Below are 22,655 nucleotides of genomic sequence, written 5' to 3' on the forward strand. Positions count from 1 at the left end.
AAAAGGGACTTAATGATCCAAACTTAACAGAAACTGATGCTTGCTTGTGGAGAGGCCTATCGATTTCATGTGTTTGCCTCAATTTGGCTCACAGAATTATAGAACACTAGAGCTGGAAGAGATCTCAAAAATCATTCAGTCAAACCCCCTCCTTTTAGAGCTAAAGAAACTGAGGCCCAAAGAAGTCTTGTATGATGTGCTGAAGGCCACCCAGCTCATCGCTGCAGACCTACAACTAGACTAGGTTTCTTACAGTTTCATTCCAAACAGAATTTCAAATGATTTGGGTGTATTATGTTTAGGTGGTTGAGGTTATCATATTTTGTCTCTTGTCTGTTTGTTGCTATTGTCTTCATTTAGCATGAAAAAGATGCAGTCTGACTTGATAAGTCTGGACTGCTGGGATTTACTTTAAGTGCCCAGTGACGGTGGTACAGTGGTCCGTGAATGCTCTGAAATTGCAGGCAGAATTATAAGTGGATGGACATTTTTCTAGGAATAGGGTAAGAAGCTTTAACATGCTCTCAAAGGTGCCAGCGAGCAAAGCAAAGTTAAGCGAGTGGACTGGGCAGAGAAGAGAGTGGTGAGCCCAGTGTTTCCACGCTCTGCAGGTAGGGTGCTTCCAGTGTGGACCTGGGGGGTGCGGGCGGGGTAGGGAGAAGCTGGCTGGCAGAGCAGACTCCGCCGTCCACCTTGGTGTCAAGCAGCGTGGCTTTACCTCCTACCTTCTTTCGAAATTCATGTTCTAGTCAGTTTGCTGAAAGAAAGCCTTCTGCTGCTGGGAGTAGGGAGACTGAAAACCACTGTTACAGCACGCCTATAAAATCTCAGCGAAGGTGTGAGTTCCTGTCCATAATAATTTACAGCATTCTGCCAAGAGCGCCCCTTCTCCTGACTGTCTCTGTTGCTGTTCTTTTACTCTCGTGTTTAACAATCAAGATGATAGATACCTCTTGCCTTCTCAACATCTTCATGAGTTCCTGCCGGTGGCAAGAAAATAAGGGCCAGGCATTGGAAGTGGCTAGCAAAAAAGAGCCTGAGTCTCCCCTTTCTCATTCTGAGAGGATAATGGAAAGTACTTTTTCTGTTTCCCTGGCATCTCACAGGCTAATCTTCGTCCCAAAGCCCTAGGTGCTGCTATAGATGCATCAGAATCCCTGAGGGATTGTCCACATTTTTCTTTTTTTATTACCAGAGAAATGCTCTCACCTCCATTTTTCTCAGACAATAAAGAGTTGAGGGCATATATTTACAAACAAGAAGTTTTAAGTTTATAGCATGTTCATTAACTTGAATTATGGATGGGGAAAAATGAGAACTAGTAAAAAGCAATAATGTTTAGAAAGCAATATATTTGGTCATTTTCACCCCAAATTAGAACTTCATGCCCCTGAGACACAAGTCTAGATAATGTTGTTTGTGTTGCATTAACCTTAAGCTATAATACGGCAAAAGCAGATTACAGGAGATCACAACAAAATAGTTATAACATTAGCAGCAGCTAGCAGGAATATTTTGGCAAGCAATCACTCTTAAAGATTCAGTTATAAACGTCAGGATCACGGTCTGGGCCTGTGTGAGTTTCTACGATATTCAAGTACAAATAATGACTTCAAAAATAAGTATCATGGGCTTCCCTGGTGGCGCAGTGCTTGAGAGTCCGCCTGCCGATGCAGGAGACGCGGGTTCGTGCCCCGTTTCGGGAAGATCCCACATGCCGCGGAGCGGCTGGGCCCGTGAGCCATGGCCGCTGAGGCTGCGCGTCCGGATCCTGTGCTCCGCAAATGGGAGAGGCCACAACAGTGAGAGGCCTGCATAACGCAAGAAGAAAAAAAAAAAAAAAAGTATCATACTGAAAATTGACCACCCGGAAGATGTTTTTATATTTGAGGTTTGATGTTTCTCTTCTTCTGGTTTTACCCCCTGACTTCATGTGTTGATGAAGGTTGGCAGAGCCTGGGGTTGGTGGGGTACTTAGCAATCAGCTGATTCACTCTCTCTCTCCCATTCTCCCTAAGTCTAACCATTTCTACTACTCCATATGGACCCTCCCCTAGACTTAGAATTTTTAAAGCTATGCTCTCACTGAATAGCTGGGCACACACCCAGCAATGTTCCGGGCATTGTGAATTATATCACACAAGTATAAGATGATGTTCCTGTTTTCAAGGAATTTATCATCTCACTGGAAACCTTGGAACTACATTTAAGCAGCTGTCATACTAAGTGACAGCAGCCAGAGCAGGAAGTGATGAAAACGCAGGGGTTAATCTTATTGTCTTCTGTGGGATCCTTTACAGTACCTAATATCAGGTTTATAACGTGGCTTGTTGAACCAGAGTGGTACAGACAACAGAGCACTGGGCTGGGAGATAAGGGGCCGCGTCTCCGAGAGTAACAGAAGTCGATATGTAGAATTAGAAACAGAGGGAATAGTCCCAGGGATAAAAGTAAAAACCATTTATTCAGCATTTATTTTTTTCCAAGTACTTCTCATATACTCATTGACTTTATAATTACAATACCCATAAAGTAATACTATTAATATATAGATGAAGAGACAGAGGCTAAGAGGGGTCCTATAGTCAGCATGTGGAGGGGTTGAACTTTCACACCACACCTGTCTGATTTCTAAGCCCATGCTTAAAAATGCATCTCGACTCCTAAGTCCTATCATTTCCGAGATTCCGTAAGTGTCTTAAATACGTAGTATTTGATATCTTATTTAATTATGAAATATAGCAAAGCTCATAAAGTATTCAGACATTTCTGCAGAAATTTTACTGATATCTAAGCATGTAATGATGTTCTAGTCCTCACATTAATATACCTTAAAGGCTTTTACTGTAGCATCCTTAAGATAACAACAAACCCTCCACAAATCCAAACTTTTTCTGCTGTTTATATGCATGACTGAACTGCTGTGGTTACAAGGTTTTTAAAAGTCAGTTTACAAATGAGAAAATGATGGTATCAGGTATTAAGAAACACACCTGAGTTTATCTGATGAAAAAGTTCAAAAGAAGACCAAAGCATCTTCCAGAACAGATTCCTAGTTTAGCTTAGCTGAAGTTCCACGGAAGCATAAGGTTGGGTGTAACGAGATATAAACCAGTGCACTGTCTTCTTTGCTGCTATGGATTCATTCATGAAAGAATTATAAGATAGTTTTCACTCTCCGCGACTTCCCTCATGCATAGACAAAGCAGAGAGACCCTAGTGAGCATGACTCTGGGCCTTCCTTACTCCCCCTTGAGGCTCACGCTTCCAGAGGCCAGGGGAGTGGGCAGCCCCACAAGGAGAAAGTAGAATTCTTAAGATGCAAGTCAGGGGAGGGGTGGGTTAAGTTCCAAAGTGGTGGCGACTCCTGCTCTTCATATAGTTCCTGGCTGTACAAGTGTCAGGATCTAGGAGGGCAGATGATTCTAAGGTCAAGGTCCTTAGTGGAGGTCCCAGAGGCAGCAGCACGGGTCTCAATGACTAGTCCGGCACAGAGGGAGTCAAAACCCCAGGGAAACCATTCTTCTGGATTTGGGCAGAGGGTCTTGACAGGAATCTTTTCCCTTGATTTTCTTGGACTGATAAAGATTGGTTACTTGTGAGAGAATCAATCGACTGATTACTTTAGGAGAGAGAAAACTTGCCTGAGAAAAACAAGCAGACACTGTAGTTTCAACGTCTATCCCCAAAATGGCAAACAGGAAGCAATGTCTCACACACAAAAGTTCACTATAAACATATTCACTATCTGAGAAAACAGCACTTCAAACATCACCATATGAAATTACTAAGAAAAGTCTCATTTTCCAAGTCTGATTCCTAACATTAAGTCTCAACTGCTAAAAAAAAACAAGTATATAAATTTTTAAAAAACATACTCAGAGAGAGAACTACTATATATTAACACTATAACCAAATACCACACAGTTGGCTGGAGTCACGGGAGAGAAGTGTTTTGGGATGAATTATGGAACAAAGGGGACCCGCGTCTAGCAATTAATCTCTAAAGTCCTTCGCCAGAGTTTCCCTTCTCATCCAGGCTGACAGATGCATTTTGGGATTTGATATCTAGAAAATCCTTAGGAGGAATTCTAAGGGTAATTTTTCCCAGAGGAGGCAAAGTAGTTAAGAATGCAAGGTAAATTGCCTGCAGTACTCCTTTGATATGCTTCTCTTTTTAGTACGGTAACAGCATGCTGCAACAACACAATTTAAGATATATCACACATTTTGCTGCCCTTAAAAGGAGCAATGCACCAAGCCTAAAAAGATTTCATCAGGCACAATTTAACCTTTCCCTGGTAATCCAAAGTCAATATTATGAATTACCTATTAGTTCTGTGGCCTCAGGCAAGTCACGGGAACCTCTAAACACAGGTGTCCTCTTTACCGTGTGAATGACAATACTTCTCTCATAGAAAGGTGATGGTGGATTAAATGAGATCAACCCTGTAAGGCACTTAGCACGGAGTCCTTTGCATTCTTAAAAGACTCAAAATGGTAGCTACTGCTACTTTTAACATATTTCCCTGCTTTGGGCTGTGATCTAGAAAATTAGGTTGACCTATGAGTGTAACTTCTCAAGAAGTTACTACTTAGGATTTAAAACTTTAAAAGATTTATTTGTCTTTTAGGAAAACAAAAGATCTAACTCCCATTTCTTCCAATATGGTAGACTTGATGTCAGAAGAAGCCCTCTCAATATAAAAGACTAAACATGCTGAATAAATATTTTTTAAATCTTTAAAGCCCACAGCTAAATTGTCAGGAGAATAATTGAACCCTCCAGTGGGAAAAGAATCCTGCACCTCTTGGTAAGCCAGGGCGGAAGAAAGAGTTTCCCAGAGACCTCTGCCTATCCTTGAAGGTCTCGACTAGAGTGTGAGCTTTAACCTGTAGAATTTTGGGGGTCCGAGGACAAGCCTGGGGCCCTGAAAAATAGAAGCTTGGATCAGAGACCCCGGAGATTCCTGCCCCACCCCACAGTGAACAAATTGGGGAAAAATATCCACGTTCTAGAGGCAGACTGTGGGTGAGGCTACTTGCCTGCCTCGGCCTTGACTCAGAGTCTGGCATGGGGGGTGGGGAAAAGGCACCCCTGAAAAATCCTGATCACAGGTCCACGCTACAGCGTTAGAATTCACCCTGTTTGGGATTAGAATTCACCCTGTTTACACGGTGAATAATCCTCTCTGCAGGAACATACTTTCCCCAGGCCTCAAAGAACTCCCACAGATAAAGTTCCAATGAGAGCGCAAGCTTGCCAGTACAGTTACCCAATACGTGAGCAGCTGAGCAGAAACAAGGTGCAGAGCCAGACCCACAAAGCTGTACGGATTTTAATTATGGAAGAACATATAATAAGTACATTTAAAGAAATAAAAGAAGTACCAAAAGTATGCCTAGGGAACATGAGACTTTCAAAACTTCGGGAAGATCTGAAAAAGAAACAAACTATTTCTGGAAATGCAAAATATAAAAATTGACATCAGAAATTTAATGGATAAGGCAAAACATGAGATGGGACATCGCTGAAGAAAGATGAGTGATTAAGACTAAATAATAGGGCTTCCCTGGTGGCGCAGTGGTTAAGAATCCACCTGCCAATACGGGGACACAGGTTCGAACCCTGGTCTGGGAAGATCCCACGTGCCACGGGGCAACTAAGCCCATGCGCCACAACTACTGAGCCTGTGCTCTAGAGCCCGTGAGCCACAACTACTGAGCCCACGTTCCTAGAGCCCATGCTCCACAACAAGAGAAGCCACCTCAATGAGAAGCCCACGCACCCCAACGAGGAGTAGCCCCCGCTTGCCGCAACTTGAGAAAGGCCGCACGCAGCAACGAAGACCAACGCAGCCAAAATAAATTAATTAATTAATTTAAAAAAACAACTAAATAATAGTTGTAGCAGGCATAAACGGTATATTCTGAACTTTCACCAAAAGTCTGAAAATGTAGATGAAACAGACAAATCTCGAGAATATAAATTACTGAAAGTGATTAAAGAAGAAATAGAAAGCCTGAATCATCCTAAACCTTTACTTCTGCTGAGTCAGCAGTTAAACATTTTTCTAACTTGGAAAACACCAGGTCCAGCTTTACAAATGAGTTTTACCAAACAGGTAATTTCAGTCTTATTATAAAGTCTTCCAGAAACAGAAAAAGAAGAAACTCTCTCTCCAAGTCGTTTTATGGGCCTATCAAAACCTTGACACAAAAACCCCACAAAGACACTATAAACGAAGAAAAGTACAAGCTTATCTCAACTCTGAATATAAATGCAGATCCTAAACAAAAGATGAGCAAACTACAGATCATGACCAAACTGAGAGTAACTCAAGAGTAAGTTTAATGTTTGAAAATTTCAGGTAATTCACCATATTAACAGATGTGATGCAGAAAAAAACTGTGTGCAGCCAAAGCCTGGAGTCAAATGTAAAAACATAAATTAAGCTTTGAAATGTTCTTTGTAGGCTAATTACACCTTCCCTGCATACCTGGTAATTCACAGTAGGTAAAGCAGAGAAAAGAGGCTAATTTCTTTCTTAAGTAGAAACATGTATATGCAAAAACAGCATATAAAGAAAAGCCAGACCTGGGTGGGGGGGTGGGAACATACTTAAAAGAAACTAACACACCACTGTAAGGCAGTTATACTCCAATAAAGACGTAAAAAAAAAAAGCCCCCAAACAGCCATCATTAAACACATTTCTCTCTTTATTCAAAACATTTACTGAGCCTCTAACTGTACACTGAGACACTGTACTTGACAAGATGTACAGTAATAAAAGCAAATAAAGGTACAGACTTTTTCTTGTATAGCTTACCACTACTAATTGATAAAACAGTATATTTTGGTGGAAAAGTAAATTGATGTGAACTTTCTGGAGAGTGATTTGGCAAAACGTATCAAAACAAAAAATATTAAAAATATTCATATCCCTTTGACTTCAGAAATGATTAGAGATTCGCCCAAGGCTTATGGACAAAAATTGTTTCTATAGCATAATTAATTTTTTGTACAAAAAGCTGAATTTATTGTTTCTGAAAACTGCTGAGTAACTTTAGTTTGTTTACAGTCTCTAGTATCACAGATTCAAAACATACCTTGAACATGTATTTTGCCTCTCAATCCAATTATATGATCTAAAAAGTGATCAGGCAACTTGCAAACAATTTATTACCATTTATAGAATATGTTAAAAAAACCCTTGCCCAGCAGGATACTAGCTTTATTTTTATTTATTTATTTATTTATTTATTTATTTATTTATTTTTGGGCGGTACGCGGGCCTCTCACTGTTGTGGCCTCTCCCGTTGCGGAGCACAGGCTCCGGATGCTCAGGCTCAGCGGCCATGGCTCACGGGCCCAGCCGCTCCGCGGCATGTGGGATCTTCCCGGACTGGGGCACAAACCCGTGTCCCCTGCATCGGCAGGCGGACTCTCAACCACTGCGCCACCAGGGAAGTCCCCGAGCTTTATTTTTTAAATTGCTGAATCTTTGCATAAATTTTTAAAAAGGCACACATATTTCATTTTATTCTGTGTTTTAAAAAAATGCCATCACTTGTTTCCTTTAAAAATTTTTCATCCATTTAAAAATGTTTTGAAGTTCAACTGTTCAATTTAAGGTAGAATTTAGAAATTTCATAGTATTTAAATTAAACCTTACCCTTGTCTTGAATGAACCTAAGAACTCTGCTGGAGTCCTTGTTGGCCTCTTGGTCACGCTTTTCCTAAGACATGGACTCTCATCTTTACTGGTCATCACCTGCTATGTCTAAATGAGCCCATGGAGAATGTGTCCCATTCAGGTATGCTGTGGCTGGACATGACCCTGCAGACCTATATTGCCCACTGTTATTAACAGCAATGAGCTGACAATCTGTAATCTGCCTTATACAACGTTCAAATAGAGACATCCCCCAGACATGGTCCTCCATTTCAATGCTGGCCTCAAGTAGTCTGGTATGCCACCAGTATGAACTGGTAAAAATTCCAGTGATACCTGTCCCTCCTCCTGACCCCCAAGCTATGTCTGTGGCACCTGTTAAGGTCGGTCGAAACATTTCTGATGAACTTTGGATTGAAGATGTACACATAACAGAGAATGCCAGCTAATACCCTTGGCTCAGCATTCATGTTATTGACTTGTATGGTCTCCCATTCTTGGCTCTGATGACATCTCCTGGCTTGAAGGCTTAGACTTGAGGTTACGTTCACCAAGGGGGCCAGACCTATTACATTAAGTGGCAAGCTGAGCTTGTGGCAGTCACAATGGCTGAACACACGGCAGCTCCTCCCATGTCAGCCCTCAGGAAGTTGATGTTTGCAGACACCTTGATAAGATTACCACCAGGGTCAAAGGACATCCCCTTCCCAAAAATATGAGTGGCACTTTACTTGCATTGAGGGTGCCCCTGTAGTGAATCTGTAAGAAGACCAGATGTTCATTACGTCATTTGGCCACACTTTAAAAAGATCCAATTTCTGGGTCTTCAGTCCAAGACTTAGGTGTGATCTAGACCTGAGCTTTTACTATTAGAACTTTAAGATTCTTCTCCATTATTTCTGCAAATATGGTAGGTATCATCTCATAGGCTGGTGTCTCCATCAAATAGGAGGCCAAGTTCTGCCCAGAAGCAAATAGGACTCCTGTCTACCAGGCCTGCGATTCCCCACTTCCACGTAGCTAAGCAAGGACAAGAGTTTTGTCTTTCTCCTACAGCTCCACACATTCATATAGACCAAGATATGCCTCTCCCACTGCTGGGCAACCCCATGGATGCTCCTCCACAGATGAGATCTCTCTGTCACGAAGCTGCCTGCACTCTGCTGGAGTAGCAACGCTGGATTTTTTTTGCCTTCATTCTGGTTTTCCTGGTCATTTGTTCTATCTGCCAGGATAACAGGATGGTGGAGAAGTCAGGACGCAGGCCATAAAAGGTTTGTGCTTTGCCTGCCTTTTGGTTCAGAATGACCAAATTTCTCTTGACATTTCAGAAATCAGTTTATCACGATTATCTCCTGTCCATGTAAACTGTGAAGCAACTTCTTTTCCTTTGGCACAGATTCCTAAAACAAGGCCCTTTGTTATGGCTGTGGTAGGGAGACCCTAGTCCCAAAGATGCTTTATGCCCAGGCCCAGATCGGGACTCTGTTTATCATCTTAAAAACTGGAAACAGCCTCAGACTTCATACAGATAGTCATACAAATGAATATTATGCAGTCATTAAATATTATGTTTGCAAATCACATTAATGGCCAGGGAAACTCTTCCCAAAAATAAAACATTAAGGGAAAAAAGCAAAATCAACACTATCCATGATTGAATATCATATAGGCATCACAAATCATGTTTCAAAGTGACGGAAGACAACAGCATAATTGTTAAAAGTCACAGACTCTGGAGTGAGATCTGAGTTTGAATCCCGTCTCTATCACTTACGAGCTTTGTGAACTTTTAAAATCTCTCTGTGATTCAGTTTGCTCATGTGACAAAGGTAGACAATGACAGTACTTATATTCGGGACTCGAAAAGATTCAGTGAGTTAATATGTATAAAGTGCTTACGAGAGTGATACCACATTGTAAATGCTCAATAAATATAAGCTATTCTTATTAAATGATATAAGAAACTATTAATGACATAAATGAAGAAAGCAGGATTTAACATTATGTACAGTATGATTCTAGTTTTGTAAAACCAACTGCCTTCTCTTTTCATCACCAACCCCCCCCCCTCCCCGCAGTTCTCCCCTGCGTGTATGCAGAGAAAACTCCGGAAGGCAAAACACTTAAATGCTAACGCTGAAGGATATGATTCAGGAACTTTTTTTTCCTTTTTAGACTTTTTCATTTTAAAATTTCCAACAAGCACTATATATTTCTTTTAAAATTAGAGAGAAATGCTTTTTTTTTTTTTAAAGGACTCCCGTTTCTTCTTGTTGGGCCATGGAACTCTGCCTCAGTGCTAGTGTGCTTTTTTTTTTTTTTTTTTCCACAGAGATCCAATTTAGGGACATAACTTCCAGGTTAGTAGGTAAGATAAGAGAAGGATGAGTAGAGGAAAACATATCAAAAATACCAGAATGATGTCTAAAGGAGAATATATCAGAAAGGAAAAATTGGCAGGTGCCCACGTCATGAAGGAGAAAAGTAATTTCCATATTTCCATGTAGAGAAATGGGTCAGCTAGTGATGACACTCATGATAAAAGTTAGCACAAGGCTGGGGATAAGGAAAATGAGTTTTTCCCCCATCTAGGTTGATTTGCTTAGGTTTTGTGTTCACAGCCTACCAAAGTCAAGATGTCCCATATATCACATAGGGACAAAAATTTGAATGATAAGGTTAAGTGACACAGATATGTCTGAAAACAAAGCCTACTTCTTTAGAAAATAAAATATATGTTTTGAAGAAGGAATAATACACCGAAGTCACCTTTCTTTTAATTTGAATATATTTTTGTCTTTATAAATCAATCTACTGTAACAAAAACGTTCCTGGAGTGCTATCATATTTTCTGCCTGCCCAGCATCTTTTGAACACCGTTGAAATGTTTGAGGAATTTCTTTCCTTACTGGCCCTACTTCCCTAGGTCAGAAGCCAGAAAACTTGTTACCCCAGACTCCTAAGAAGCTTAAAGGAGGAAATCCCAGCTTGCATTACCCAAGCCCTTTCTCAGAATTTTCAGTCCATTTCACTGTGATTTGTCAACCTGAATGTAGAAATGGAGTGGGATCCATGTAAAAAATGAAAAAGAATGCAACATTTGCTCAGATGCTAAACTGGATCCTGGGAGCCACACATACGGATGACTTTCTTTTTAAGCCAATTGCTATCAACCACCAAAAACCAAAACAAGTCTTCAAATCTCTCATGGACGTCTGAAAACATTATTAATGATGCTACATGTATCATAAAAAGCAGAGGAACAAGAAATAATCTGAATTTTTAAAAATACAGTTCAACTACATCCTGATTTCTGTAATCAGCTCTATACTGCAAATTACCACTTCAGCATAGTAAATTTGCAAATGTATGGGGAAGCTTAAAAAGATCTTTTAACACCTGTTTTAGGGACACCAACCACCTTATACAATCACCTCCGCACATTTAGAAAACAAGAATCATTGACCAAGTCTGCTTAAATGTTAAAACATGAACGCATTCGGTGATAATTTTATTTTGCAGAGCAGAAAGCACAGGGGAGCTTCTAAATGTTGGCTCTCATTATACTTCCAATTATTTCAATTATTTCAGATCATGCATAAAGCAATTTCCCCTCTGACAAAATACTGGATAAAGATATCCAAAGGAATCCAAATAGCAGCAGGCTTTGTACATAAGGTAAATTATCTTCTTGGGGGGAAAAAGCTGTAAGTTAGGTGATGTAATATGAATTTGATTTTCTTGTGGAAACACTATTATAACAAAGGCTTGAGTAACTAAATCTATTCCAACTTTAAATATATGACTACAAAGACTGTATTTAATCAACTCTTCTGTAATATTTCAAACATGATTCTAAAACACCAATACGGCAACCAAAATAATAAGACCATGCCAAGTATGATTCCTGATTGAGTTCATGATAAAAATCAGAGGTTAAAGAAATAAATCTTTCTTTGGGTAAAGGTAAGATATCCATTTAGCCCACAAGCCAATGAACACTTTCTTAACAACTTTCTTACTTCTTAGGCGTGGCTTTTCAATAGCCATGTTTGTCCTGCATACCCTGGGCCCTAATTCTATCCAATGTAATAAACAGTGACCTACTAGAATTGTCTGTTGCATCATGAAACTAAGATTTTTGGGGGGAAAGGGTCACTTCAATGCTTTTAGAGAAAATGTCATTTCTGCTAAGCTTCTTTTATAATTAAAGGACTAGATAAGGGCTTTCTATAAATAAAAAACAGATTTCTGATTTTCTTAAGATTCCAGTTCCTCAACACCACGATCTATACTTTGAACCTTAATGTTAAGTCATGGAGGTCTTTAAGATGAAGATAACCAACATTTACTTCTTCAGTATTTTCTATCCATCCTTCCAACCCTCAAAGTGTGCATTTATACCATCTACAAGCTTAAAAGCTTTGAAATAAATGATGCCCACACTCAAAAGACAATTAATTATTGTGTATATATCAAAACTTTCAACCTCAACCTGAAGTCTTATATGTTATCTTACATATTATAGTAACAAAGTAAACTATAATCAGTGTGATGATTTCTTTTTTATTTTATTTTTTATGGAAGTACAGTTAATTCACAATGCTGTGTTAGTTTCTGGTGCACAGCAAAGTGATTCCGCTTTACGTACATATAATAAATATATATATATATATTTATTTTTTCATATTCTTTTCCATTATAGTTTATTACATGATATTGAATATAGTTCCCTGTGCTATACAGTAGGACCTTGTTGTTTATCTGTTTTATAATAGTTTGTATCTGCTAATCCCAAACTCCTAATTTATCCCTCCCTCTCCCCTTTCCCCTTTGGTAACCGTAAGTTTGTTTTCTATGTCTGTGAGTCTGTTTCTGTTTTGTAAATAAGTTCATTTGTATCATATGTTAGATTCCACATATAAGTGATATCATATGATATTTGTCTTTCTCTGACTTACTTCACTTAGTATGATAATCTCTAGGTCCATCCATGTTGCTGCAAATGGCATTATTTCATTCTTTTTAATGGCTCAGTGATATTCCATTGTATATATGTACCACGTATTCATTATCCATTCATCTGTCGATGGACACTTAGGTTGCTTCCATATCTTGGCTATTGTAAATAGTGCTGCTATGAACATTGGGGTGCATGTATATTTTCAAATTATGGTTTTGTCCAGATATATGACCTGGAGTGGGGTTGCTGGATCATACGGTGGTTCTACTTTTAGTTTTTTAAGGAATCTCCATACTGTTCTCCATAGTGGCTGCACCAATTTACATTCCCACCAACAGTGTATGAGGGTTTGCTTTTCTCCACACCCTCTCCAGCATTTGTTATTTGTAGACTGCTTAATGATGGCCATTTTGACCAGTATGAGGTGATACCTCATAGTAGTTTTGGTTTGCATTTCTCTAATAATTAGCGATGTTGAGCATCTTTTCATATGCTTATTGGCCGTCTGTATGTCTTCTTTGGAGAAATGTCTATTTGGATCTTCTGCCCATTTTTTGATTGGGTTGTTTGTTTTTTTGTTATTGAGTTGTATGAGCTGTTTGTGTATTTTGCAAACTAAGCCCTTGTCGGTATGTGAGGACTTCTTAAATTGTATCCCTGCTACCTCCTGGCCCAAACCCTCAGATGCAGTCTGGCTTCCCTCTAACACCTCTCTTCCCTACATGGTACCAGGATGTTCCCTTTCTTAGGGCTCAAAAGATAAGCCTTAGTCTAGCCTCCCACTTTGCATAGAATACCTTTTTTTCATTTTTTGGTATGCCACTCATTATTTTCAAACTTTTTTATCTTCAAATAATTTTAGACTCAGAGAAAAGTTGCAAAAAAAAGTACAGAGTGTTCCCATATGCCCCTAACCAGCTTCCCCTAATATTAACATCTTCCATAACCACAGGACAACTACCAAAACCAGGAAATTAATATGTGTACAATATTTACTAAGTAAACTACAGACCTTATTCAACTTCATCAGTTTTCATTTGTTGCATTTAGATCCCTAATCCATTCGGAGTTTATTCTTATGTGTGGTGTGAGATATGGATAAAATTTACCTTTTTCCAAATAGCAACCCCGTTGTTCACAACAGCGTTATTCATAATAGCCAAAAAATAGAAGCAACCAAACTATCCATAAACTGACGAATGGGTGAATTAAAATGTGATATATCCATACAATGGAGTATTACTCAGCAATAAAAAGGAAGGAAGCACTGATACATGCTACAACATGAATGAAGCTTCAAAACATTATGTTAAGTGAAAGAGGCCTGTCACAAAGACCGTGATGCCATCATTAAAAAAATTCTGCAATTTCAATATATATGTCCCTTTCAGGAGTCGTTTAATAAGAGAATTTATGAATATCCAGGTATAAGGGCCTTCCTCTTTTTTGTTTTTGTTAGAAAACTGTGACTTTTAGCATTCAAGAGTGTCCTTTTTCATATTTAATGCTCTGGGGCTTACATTCTATGTTGTCTGATATCAGGATCACTACCACTTCTTTTTCTTTCCATTTATACAGTACACTTTTGTCCATCCTTCATCTTTAGAACATCTATTTTAGCCAGGTCTCTGATATAGAACATATATTTGGGTTTTATATTGTGAACCAAATTGTAAATCTTTTTCTTCTAATAGGTAAATTAAGCCTATTCACATTTATTGTTACACCTGATGTGTTCAGTAATAAATCTATCATAATATTTTATAACCATAAATTAAAAAAAATTTCCCTGTGTTTCTTTCCCCACAAGAAGTGTATACTGACATTTAGGAAAGTTTCTTATTTTTGTTCTAGTGTCTACCTTTGTAATTATTCTTTTTTAAATTTTTATTTATTTATTTTTGGCTGCATTGGGTCTTTGTTGCTGTGCGCAGGCTTTCTCTAGTTGTGGCAAGCGGGGTCTACTCTTTGTTACGGTGTGCAGGCTACTCATTGCGGTGGCTTCTTTTGTTGTGGAGCACGGGCTCCAGGAGCACAGGCTTCAGTAGTTGTGGCTTGCAGGCTCAGTAGTTGCAGCTTGCAGGCTCTAGAGCACAGGCTCAGTATTTGTGGCACACGGGCTTAGCTGCTCTGCAGCATGTGGGATCTTCCCAGACCAGGGCTCAAACCCATGTCCCCTGCATTGGCAGGTGGATTCTTAACCACTGCATCACCAGGGAAGCCCGGTAATTATTCTTTTTAAACATCCTTTATTTAACTAGTCACCATCTGGATTACCAGGTTTTGCTTTTGGTAGGAGTATTCTTTATCACCCACTTACTGCCTATACAACGAGTTTTTTCTGTTTTCATTTTTCCCTCTCCCTCTCCTCCCGCCTTTTAGTTACATTATTTGTAATTTGCACAGTATGTAACATTTGTGCATTAGTCTTCTACCATCATTCCTGTCACTGTTCTAGTCTAATATGTGCATCATGATCAGGGCCAGTCCTTTGCTGAATTTTTCTCAGCCATCACCACAGAATCCTCTAGAATAGGGGTCAACATACTTTTTCTATAAAAGACCAAATAGTAGAGACTTGAGGCTTTGTGGGCCATATGGTCCCCAGTGTACTCCAACCCTGCCAATATAGCACAAAAGCAGCCACAGATAATACGTAAACAAATGTCCATGGCTGTGTTCCAACAGAACTTTATTTACAAAAATAGGTGGCAGTCCATGGTTTGCTAACCTTTCTCTAGTACATTCTTCAAGAGGGGTTAAGTGCAGGATTAACTTTGTATGGTCAAAACTGTTTCAGCATTGCCTTAACATCTGAAGGACAGCTTGGTTGGATATAAAATGCTTTATTCACACTTAACTGAGGTGTTTCTTTGGTTTTAGTTTTTATAATTGTGTTTATTTTTTTACTTGTTGACAGTTTTGCTTTTTATTTATTTATTTATGGCTGTGTTAGGTCTTCGTTTCTGTGCGAGGGCTTTCTCTAGTTGTGGCAAGCGGGGGCCACTCTTCATCGCGGTGCGCGGGCCTCTCACTCTCGCGGCCTCTCTTGTTGCGGAGCACAGGCTCCAGACGCGCAGGCTCAGTAGTTGTGGCTCACGGGCCCAGTTGCTCCGTGGCATGTGGGATCTTCCCAGACCAGGGCTCGAACCCGTGTTCCCTGCATTAGCAGGCAGATTCTCAACCACTGCGCCACCAGGGAAGCCCCTGGTTTTAGTTTTTAAATGCTGCTCCACTGTTCCTTTGATTTGTAGTGGTTTTGTTGTTGTTGTTTTCTTTTCTTTTCTTTTTTTTTGGCTGCAACATGTAAGATCCTAGTTCCCTGACCAGAGATCAAACCTACGCCCCCCGCATTGAGAGTACTGAGTCTTAACCACTGGACCGCCGTGGAAGTCCTTGTAGTTTTTGGTGGTGGTGGTGGGTTTTTTTTTTTTTTTTTTTTTGTAGATTTTTAATTCTGATGCTAGTCTAATTCTTTTGCCTTTGTGAGTTATTTGACCTTTGGGTCAAGGTATTAGAAAATCTTTCTAAAATCTGTTTTAGTATGATGTGTACCAAAGTTGCTTGCTCTAGGTTAACTTGCCCAGGTGCCCAGTGAACCCTCTCAATGTGTAGATTCAGGTCTTTTTCTATTTGTGGGAAGTTTCCACAGGTGTGTGGATTCAGGTTTTTCTATTTCTGGAAAAAAATTTTTAATTATATTTTTATATATTAGCTCTTTACCATAAAATTTTTTTTAATTAATTAATTAATTTATTTTTGGCTGTGTTGGGTCTTTGTTTCTGTGCGAGGGCTTTCTCTAGTTGTGGCAAGCGGGGGCCACTCTTCATCGCGGTGTGCGGGCCTCTCACTATTGCTGCCTCTTGTTGCGGAGCACAGGCTCCAGACGTGCAGGCTCAGTAGTAGTGGCTCACAGGCCTAGTTGCTCCGTGGCATGTGGGATCTTCCCAGACCAGGGCTCGAACCCATGTCCCCTGCATTGGCAGGCATATTCTCAACCACTGCGCCACCAGAGAAGCCCCCATAAAATTTTTTAATGACTCTGTCTGCCTCTTTCATTCCCAACACTTTCTCTTGGACCTGAAGGATGGCAGAATATACCACCCCAAAATATACCACTTTGGCATAAAGATTATTTTGAGGTAAAGGCACTTGAAAAACAGCAAATGCAAGAAAAAACACTCTGACTTTCCTTCTTTTTCTTAAAAGCAGGAGATGAAATTCCCACGTGAAAGATGTCTTCACTGAACCAGAAGAAAAGTAACATTTTTATCATCAAGGAATGTTCTTATCATCGAGACTGAAAGAATTCTATACCGTCAGACCTTGTTAAAATAATTATCTTCCTTTAACTTTTCTACATAGTTCAGTTACTTTTCCACAATTACTTCCCTCTGCTCAACCTACCATCAAAACATGTAGGTTTGCCATTTCTTTGGGTCTTCATTCCTTATGATGGCTCTTGTGCCATGTAAAATTCATATAAATTTGTATGCTTTTCTCTTGATAATCTGCTTTATGCTACTTTAAACCTCAGGGACAGCCAAAAAACCCTAAGAGGGTAGAGGTAAAAATCTGCCTCCCTTCATATACTTTTTAACTTCCTTCTTTATGTCATTTTTCATTTTCTTGGTTATTTCCTATCTTTCTTCAAACCCCTTATTAAATTTTCATTAGAGTATTTTCATTTGGGCACTTTTTAATTAATTCTTCATTTCTGAAATAATTTTGTCTTTTTCTTCCATTTCCTTTCTGAGTTCAATCCTTTATTTATCCTGGGTTTTGTCCATTTTGCCTTTCTGACTTAGGGTGACTTTTCATATCCTCAAATGCTTGTTTGAGAATTCTTAATTCTATTTAGAGTGTGAACTTACAATTTTTTTTTGCATTATGGGGAGAATTTTCCTGAATTGATGTTTGTGATTTTTCATTTTCTGATTTTCTTTTTCTTTTTTTAAAATAAATAAATAAATTTATTTATTTATTTTTGGCTGTGTTGGGTCTTTGTTGCTGCGCGCGGGCTTTCTCTAGTTGCGGCAAGCAGGGGCTACTCTTTGTTGCTGTGCTCAGGCTTCTCATTGCAGTGGCTTCTCTTGTTGCAGAGCACAGGCTTTAGGTGCGTGGGCTTCAGTAGCTGTGGCATAGAGCACAGGCTCAGTAGTTGTGGCTCATGGGCTCTAGAGTGCAGGCTCAGTAGTTGTGGTGCATGTGCTTAGTTGCTCCGCAGCATGTGGGATCTTCCTGGACCAGGGCTCGAACCTGTGTCCCCTACATTGGCAGGTGGATTCTTAACCACTGCACCACCAGGGAAGTCCCCATTTTCTGATTTTCTGTAAACCTTCTCTACTGACTTTACTTTCCTTTTGTTCATTTTTATGATACTGAAAAGCTTTATAAATTCCCATTTTAACAGGTGCCTTTTCTGTCAGCCTAGCAAAGTCCCAAAGCTTTAGTGGGGTTTTCTGTCAGTGTTTCGGTGGTGGGAAAGAGGTATCAATCCTCTGTGTGATTCCCTTTTATCTTAGAGAACCCTAAATTTCCCTTTTCTCCTTCATCCTCTAATTTCTAAAAGGTACTTATTTTCTTATTTTCTCTTTTTTTCTCTTCCAGAAGTTATACTTCTGGAAGACTGCTCTATTAAGTGATGCCTACCTTTTAAAATCATGCTTGCCCCTTTAAATCCTGTATGTCTTTAAATGGTGTACCTGGTCCTGTATTGCATCTGGCTCTTTAAATCACATGCACTTTAAAAATCCCTTCCCTAATCTCCGTGCTCTGATCTGCTTGGACATTTTTCTAGCATTTTAAACTTTAGGCTGGATTTAATCTTTCTAGTGGCCATTCCAAATAGCTCTCAGGTACCTTTGCTAGTCTCTCCTGCCTTCTCTGCAGTTTTTTTTTAAGTCTGCTTTTGCTCACCAAAAGCCTTGTGGCAGGGTGGAAATGGGGCAGAAGTATACGGAATTGAGTGCTGGAACCTGTTGATATTTTTTCCTATTTACTCACAGTCACTTTGCAGTTCTGGCACTCTCTGTCTCCAAAATAATGCTAAAGCTGTGGTTCTATGTAGAATTTTCACAGTTGGGAAGTTGTTTAATGTTGTTTTCACTTTGGGAGACCGATTACTACGTGGCTGCCGCTGTTTTCTGCTATGTAGAAACGTGCAGGGAGCATTTTTAACCTCGGATGATCAGAGAGAATGGAGAAAGAGAGGGAGACAAGATAGGCAATTTAAAAAATGGCAAGTAAGGGGCTTCCCTGGTGGCACAGTGGTTGAGAGCTGCCTGCCGATGCAGGGGACACGGGTTCGAGCCCCGGTCCGGGAAGATCCCACATGCCGCGGAGCGGTTGGGCCCGTGAGCCATGGCCGCTGAGCCTGCGCGTCTGGAGCCTGTGCTCCGCAACGGGAGAGGCCACAACAGTGAGAGGCCCGCGTACCGCAAAAAAAAAAAAAAAAAAAGTCTTTGTCACAAGAAAAATAATTTGTACTGTGTGTGGTGATGGATGTTAACTACACTTATTGTGCTAATCATTTCACAATATATACAAATATTGAATCACTACACTGTACATCTGAAACTAACATAACATTATATTCAATTATACCTCAATTTAAAAATTTTGATGTCTTGGAAATGAAAAAAATATCCATTGAACTAAAACTCAATAGTTGGGATAAACACCAGAATGAGTGAACTGGACAATCTAGTAGTGAGGAATTTATCCCTAATGTGCACATGTGCGCATATACACACACAAAAGAACATTTAAGAAATAAGCAGAATAGACTGAAAGACTCCAATTTAGGTCTAATAGGAGGTCAACAGAGGAAATGGGGGTGGGGGAGATAATGGAGATTTCATATATAATAGCTAGTGATTTTCCAGAACTAAGTTAAAGACAGGAGTCCTCAGGTGGAGTAGTCTCAGAATACTAAGTAGAACACATTTTTAACAATCCACACCTAGACATCACTGTAAAGCTAGAGTACATCAAGCATAAAGATAGACTCTTACAGACCAGGAGGAGAAAAGAGATGGATTCCATCTTCAGAGCAACAGCAAATAATGTTATAATAGCTGTCTTATCAACAGAACGAGAGGTCAGAAGGCAATGAGTGATAGATCTTCAGACTGAAAAGGTGTACAGAATTCTATACCGAGCTGAGCCATCAGCTCAGCTGATGTTCATGAGAACATGAAATGAAGACATTCCAGAAGGAAATTCTGTGAAAGGAATACTAAAGGATACGGAATGTCGGGAAAGAAAACAAAAAGTATGACACTGATATGTATATAGGCAATGAATATTAAAATATTTAAAATCAACCACTAATTTATTTGTTTTTAAGTGAAACAAAGACAGTAGACCATAACAATGTGGCAGATGTGGGGTACAGGGAAGGAATGTGCTTAACTGGTAGTTAAAATATGGTAAGGCACTTGCCTGTTTGAAAAAGGTAAAGATATTGAACAATTTTGTTTTTCCTACAATGCTTTATATATTTAAACATTCTAAGAGCAACCACTAAAAGAAGAAACCTGCAAGCTATTGTTTCCAAGCCAGCAGAGGAAATTTTTTAGAAAGGGATGAAAAACCTATCAAGGCAACAAGGAATTAAGAAATAAGGAAAAAAGAATAAAAGATCAAGTGTGACAACGAAAAAACACACACGTACACCCAACTGTATTACTAATCACAATAAAGTAAGTAGATTTAACTCCCCTATTTAAAATAAAAATACCAAGAGCCACGTCTTCTGTTTGCAGTGCTCTGATTTCTGTTAAAATTATTAGTGTATTTGGGGGACTTAGTGCTGAAAAGCAGCTGATGGTTCAAATGGACAATATCTGAAATGTTTATGGCCTTTACAAATGGGTTTCAAGGTGAAGGTAAATGAGAAGGAAACAGTAAGACCAACAGAAACAGAGTCAGAAACATTGGGACTAGAGACAAATGTAGCTGTTTATAAAGAACATCAATCAGCTCTAAAGAGACAAGAAAAGGCACTGGTACTTAAACATTACTTGGCTAATTGTTGACTTCATTTTAGTCTGTTCTGTTATTATGGCTTCGGACAACATACCAGACATCCTCTTGTATGCTACAGATGTATCGAACCACCTTAAATTATTGCAAGCTAACTGCTGATGCTAACTGCGTGAAGCCCAGGCTGAGCTACAGAAATACTCTCCCTGCTGTCCCAACGTCATCGCTACTCTGGGCCCTTCCTTCCCAACTTGTAACCTAGACGGAAGCAACGTGCTGATCTGTAAGGGGAATGCCAGCCTTAGGCTGGATGCTAGCCTTTCCTCTTTAGACTAACTTAATCCACAAGCGCTCACACTTCTGTGAATCCTTCAACTCCTGACACTAGCATCAGTGGATTCCTGAGCCGGAGAGATGAGAAACCTGGGGTCTCGGCAGGCAAGTGACTTGTGCCCAGATGTACCTGTTGCAGGTACAGCAGCCAAGACCAGAACCCAGACCCGTCCCCCACCTCCACGCCAGGGCTTTTCCACGCTACGTCGTACGTCAGGTCTACGAGAGCGAGGACCGAAAGGATAATAAAGTGACTCCATTCTCGTTCCTCACAGCTGCCCTGGCCTGGTCCTCCACACCTTCTCTGTTCTAAATCTTCTCTCTGCTGAGCAATCCGTGGTTCCTGGGTGGGCTCCCGAGATGTTCTCGGCGGAGGCTCAGGATGGTGTCCCGTCCAATCCACCATTCCCTTGAAGGCTGGCATCCGTCCCAGGCTGCCCTTTCCCCTTCCAGCCAGAAAAGCTCCTTCAAACACTCGGAAGAAACCGGTGCAGTCATTTCAGTCTTGATGCAACTTTGTTTCTAAAAGCAGACATGTAGCTTTAGCTGCCTCTTCAAGGAAGCAAGACCAGTAAGCCACTTGGCTAAACACAGCCATGCTCAGTGTGGGAAAGAATCAAGTCCCTTTGTTAATAGCTCTGGGCAAGGGGAGAGTCTCACATTTTAGAATTCTTTCTTGGAGTAACCATACTTCCAAGTAAAATACATGCAAACGCAAAACCACTGGAAAATTCCTAAGCCACAAATGTTTCAATATGGACCAGGATCAGAGCCAGAAACAGAAGTTGAGGGCTTCCCTGGTGGTGCAGTCGTTGGGAGTCCACCTGCCGATGCAGGGGACACGGGTTCGTGCCCCGGTCCGGGAAGATCCCACATTCCGCGGCACGGCTGGGCCCGTGAGCCATGGCCGCTGAGCCTGCGTGTCCGGAGCCTGTGCTCCGCAACGGGAAAGGCCACAGCGATGAGAGGCCCGCGTACCGCAAAAAAAAAGAAAGAAAGAAACAGAAGTTGAAAACGAAAGCAGAAGAAGCAGAAAAATCAAAGGCTGTGCAGAGAACATTCCAGGTTTCTCCTCTTGCTCTTCTCTGGCACACAGGCTACCTGACAGTGTTTTCCTCTCATCTGCCTCCGTAGGAAAGCGTGAGCCAGGTCTCTCAGGCGGGAAGAGCCGAGGGCCAGACAGCACCCTAAGCCCATCACTCCTGACCTTTCTTTGTGGCTGGTAGGAAGATGCTGTGACAGAGACCCGATTCTTTTGGAGAGCAAAACAAAAACAAAAACAAAACCCCTACATTATGTGGCTTTATCTATGCTTTCCTTCAGTTAAACAATTTCAAGATGTTCAAAAGAAATAAGGACTTAGTCCCCTTAAGTAATAGCGTTATATTATTCAGTCTGGGTGAATAAATTAGGAACAAACAGGGAACAGACAAAATGACTCTGTGTGCATCTACTTTCAAAGGAACTTTAGATTTGAACCCAACCCCCTCATTGCACAAAGAAACTGGGACCCACAGAGGTTACCTGGCTAGGCGGGGGTCACAAAACCCAGGTGGTGGCAGATCTGAGACTAGAGCTTGAATGTCCTACATCAGGGTGAGTGACTGTCCTAGCACCAGCCTTGCTGTGAGAAGGAGAGGTTACAAGGGCTGCACGGCCCTGAGGGAGAGAGGATGCTAAGTTCATGCTG

General features: G+C 40.4%; 1 pseudogene; it reads right to left on the reverse strand.

The window, feature by feature from the left end:
• Positions 1-551: 551 nt before the first annotated feature.
• On the reverse strand, positions 552-21,389 carry LOC103072428 (cytosol aminopeptidase pseudogene; annotated as a pseudogene).
• Positions 21,390-22,655: the final 1,266 nt, after the last annotated feature.

This window comes from Lipotes vexillifer, unplaced genomic scaffold, assembly GCF_000442215.2.
Source record: "Lipotes vexillifer unplaced genomic scaffold, Lipotes_vexillifer_v1.1 scaffold413, whole genome shotgun sequence".
Taxonomy (NCBI): domain Eukaryota; kingdom Metazoa; phylum Chordata; class Mammalia; order Artiodactyla; family Lipotidae; genus Lipotes; species Lipotes vexillifer.